Here is a 4,313-nt window from a genome sequence, read left to right as displayed (position 1 = left end):
CGTAGTGTGATAACTGGCCATTTGGCATAAATCCATAACTAATTTACATGCATACATTGAAGGAGTAGTATCTTTTAATATTATATGAACCTGAGTGTTCTTAGACAAGGAAGATACAGTTCGAAATTTTTTACGGAAATTGGTTGACGAGTGACTGACGGCTGGTTGTAATTGAGCTGTGCGCATGCGTGTATACGTACATACAACCTCATCTGTCATATGCTGTTATAAACTTATAACATGATGGTATCACAGTAAAATACGTAGAAATTATTATTACATTTTTTAAAACAGACATATGACAATTGTCACAAGTTGACAGACAGGTGAAGAATGAATGAAAAAAAATGTTATTAAGTATAAAACGATATTTAATACTGTGAGATAACTTGCCTTGACCGAAAGCCCTGAAGTAGACCTAATTTTTTTGTTATATATTTTATAAATTTTATACTGAGGAAACTTAGTTGGGATAAAAAAAAAAAAGGCCCGTGTACTGTAAAAAAAAAAATAATAGTCTCTAAAATAACAAACACTTTTTTGTATGTGATTTTTTCCCAGAAATATTATTATTATTATTATTATTATTATTATTATTATTATTATATTGTTTATTATCATTATTATTATTATTATTATTATTATTATTATTATTATTATTATTATTATTATTATTATTATCATTAATTCCAGTAAAGATCAAAGGGACGAAAATTAAAACTGAAATTACAGAACGACTGAGATTTTTCAAATTTGCCCCCCCTCAAAAAAATTTAAAAAATAACTTTCAGAGATTTAGAAAGCATCAGTGTTGATTTAGATAAATTTAGTGGCATATAAAAAAGAGTCCAGTTATGTTGAACGATTTTTATTTTTTATTCGTAATCTCGTTTTAAATTTAGTTTCGAAAACGAAAATTCTCGTCTTCAACCCCTACGAGCTAACCGATCCTACAGCATCTTTAAAACTTGAAAAGCAACCTCAATACTTCACAGGTAACGTTAAAAAGCTCCGAGCTTATTTCAACACTGACATTATCGAGAGAATAAAGTTAAGTTAATTTAACGGCCAAAATGAGCAAACGTAACGCCACACACATTCCCCGAAGTTCCCCCTGAAAAAGAAAGTAGCCTGTCCACTCTCAACTGCACATATGTGCCAGGATTTTGAGGCCACGGTAGATTTTTTTCTTAAACCTTGCCCATGAGTGCCCCTAAGGTACACTCAAACACACACACACACACACACACACACAGCACCAACTCGCTAACGGTCTACTCTTGAAAAGAACTGGGATAGTAAGTCATCTACTGGTGGCTGTTAAACAGTACGAAAGAGGATGCTGCGGCGAGCCGCCTAGCCTATAGTGGCGCGCGGTTGAATGAGCAAGAAGGGAGTTTTGTTTACTCAGGCTGCTGGGTGGAACTTTAAATTGAAATCCTCGTGAAATTTCCGGTCATTTTCTAGAATTAGCTGTATTCTGTGTTTTATTTTCTGATTTATGTATATTTTACGATATTATTTCTCTAAAAAAACACAGAACAATATCTGAATATAAAAAAGACTAATAATTCAACACTTATCAAAAATCTTCGGTCGTGTTGTAGAGGAAAGTGATAAATTTCGACCTGTTTCCTATATTTTGTCTTCTCACTTTGTCTATTTTACAATATCACTTCTTACAAAATACACAGAATAATATCAGAGCATAGAAAAGACTTATAATTCAGTATTTTTTACGCTTTTCTTAGCAAATTTGACCCTAGATGACGAAGTAACATGAAAGACTGACACCAATGCGTAAGTTACTTATATATTTACTTATTTTTGTGTGGATCTGAGCATCCCAAGGCATTTATAGCATATTAGCACGCATTCGAAAATTGTCAAAAGGCAAATTGCGCTTCTCTCTCTCTCTCTCTCTCTCTCTCTCTCTCTCTCTCTCTCTCTCTCTCTCTCTCTCTCTCTTATCTATATATATATATATATATATATATATATATATATATATATATATATATATATATATATATATATAATATATATATATATATAATATATATATGTGTGTGTGTATGTATATACATACATACATATAGAGGATCATCATGATGTAGTGGTTGTGACACTCTTCTCATTAGGAACAAGGCCTGCGTTTTATTTGCAGAAAAGGCAGAACGAGCTTCTTCTGACCTTATCAGTGAATGATGTATGTGGTAGTTAACAGACTATGGTTGGCTGCGCGTGACCTAGGTGGATGTAAAGTGAGTTTGGCTTAAATTACTAACAAAATTTTGAATTTAAAAATAATAATAATAATAAGGATTATAATTAATAAACAGTTTCTTTGGAATTTTTGAATCACTTAAGATATTCACATATATGAGAGAAAATAGAAAACAGAGCCTAGATTGGAACAAATGAAGGAATTGTTGAGCCAACTCTCCTTTATGAGAGTGAAGTGTGGATCTTGATTTCAAAGCCTAGGTTGGAACACATGAAGGGATTGTTAAGCCAGCTTTCCTTTATGAGAGTGAAGTGCGGATCATGAATTCAAAATATAGGTTAGAACATATGAAGGGATTGTTAAGCCAGCTTTCCTTTATGAAAGAGAAGTGCGGATCTTGAATTCAAAGCCTAGGCTGTAACACATGAAGGGATTGTTAAGCCAGCTCTCCTTTATGAGAGTGAAGTGTGGATGATGGATGGAATTTAAAGAGGAAGGTTTAATGTTAATTTATGTGTAGGAGGGAGTTTGATGCACTGTTGACGAGCCTTCTGTATATGTAGTAGCTAATGTTCTGGGTGTTTCCTGTACAAGGGGTTCATCCATGATTCACTAATTAATCTTAGGAATATATAATATATTAATATACTGGTGGATATTCTCGTTATTTTCTCTCTCCAAACTGAAGAAAACAGCTTCCAAATGGGTTAACCTCCATGTAAGAAAACGGAGAATGGACCATCTTATAAAGAAGCATGAAATATATCTTCTATTGTCATAGCTTTGAAGAACAATTTATAACGGGATGAGTAAATCAACAGAAGACAATTGACACGAGAATCGGTATAATCCTAACGGTCTTGCACGAGACAATTATTTGCAAAGCTTGTTGACAGGTCTGTAGGAGAGAATAGAACTTGATAAATTGGATTTTTAAGTGTGAGGAGAGAGAGAGAGAGAGAGAGAGAGAGAGAGAGAGAGAGAGAGAGAGAGAGAGAGAGAGGGGGGGGGGGGGCGGGGACTAAGTCTAATAAAGTTAGATATGGAAAACACTGCTCTCCAGAAAGTAATATTTTCATTAAATGCCGATACGTTCCAGTCTGTGGATAAAGTAGACATTATCAGTGTATATATAGAATCTAAGAGGGTACTGTGGCCATCACAATTATAATTGCACACTTATCTGGTAAAAAGTGAAGTGACCAGTAGATTCTATATATTCATTTCAGCCTAAAAAGCCATAAAAACGATTGCCCACTTGGCTACGATGGTCAAGTTGGGTCTATTTCAACTCTGATAAATATATCTGAATTCGACAGGTTTTTGTATGTATGAGCGGCAATAGACCTTCTCGTGGTCAGGTCAGCAACGTGACCTCGTGCTGGTACTTGGGATGTGGGTTCGAATCCTGCTACCCGGCATCAGAATTTACTTCATATTTCGTGCATATGGACCTAAGGCTTTGTAGTAACAAGCGCATCCAAAAAGTGTGACGAATTCGAGAAGTTAAGAGGGTATCGTGGATATTACATTTATATTGTGAAATTCTTTTATCATATTTTCATCTGAGAAGGGAGGAATGTCTTGAAGATTTAAGAATTTCGAAAAAGAAAGGGAGAATTTTTTAAAAATTGACAAGAAGATTATATCTCAGTATCGCGAGTTACACGTTAGCAAAAGGCACACACGAACCACAATTATGCGGTGTTTGTCTTCTGTTTTTCAACACGTGAGCGATATTGACATATGAACAGAAGAATTTCTCAGTCGATAACGGCTCCTAACCGTCTGCCAACCCCCCCACCCAATAAAATAAAGCTGGAAGTTCGTCGTATTCCACTAAGTAACGATACCGCCACCCAATCTAACCAGTATACTAATATCTGAAGGCACGTCTCGTATTCCACTAGTACTACCAGTGCCTTTCAAACACCCGAAGGCACGTTTTGTTGATTTCTGGTCAGCCATGCAAGTCATGCCTAAGAGAATTCTACTCGAGAAATCAGGTGTTGAAGCCATCCTCTTCTCGTGCCACTGTCAGTGTGTTTGAACACGGTGCGTGAAGGCTTCTTCTTGCGTTTGTGCT

The sequence above is a fragment of the Macrobrachium rosenbergii genome, chromosome 27, assembly GCF_040412425.1.
Source record: "Macrobrachium rosenbergii isolate ZJJX-2024 chromosome 27, ASM4041242v1, whole genome shotgun sequence".
Classification (NCBI taxonomy): domain Eukaryota; kingdom Metazoa; phylum Arthropoda; class Malacostraca; order Decapoda; family Palaemonidae; genus Macrobrachium; species Macrobrachium rosenbergii.
The sequence above is the reverse complement of the archived record's forward strand: the minus strand, read 5'-3'. Positions refer to the sequence as shown.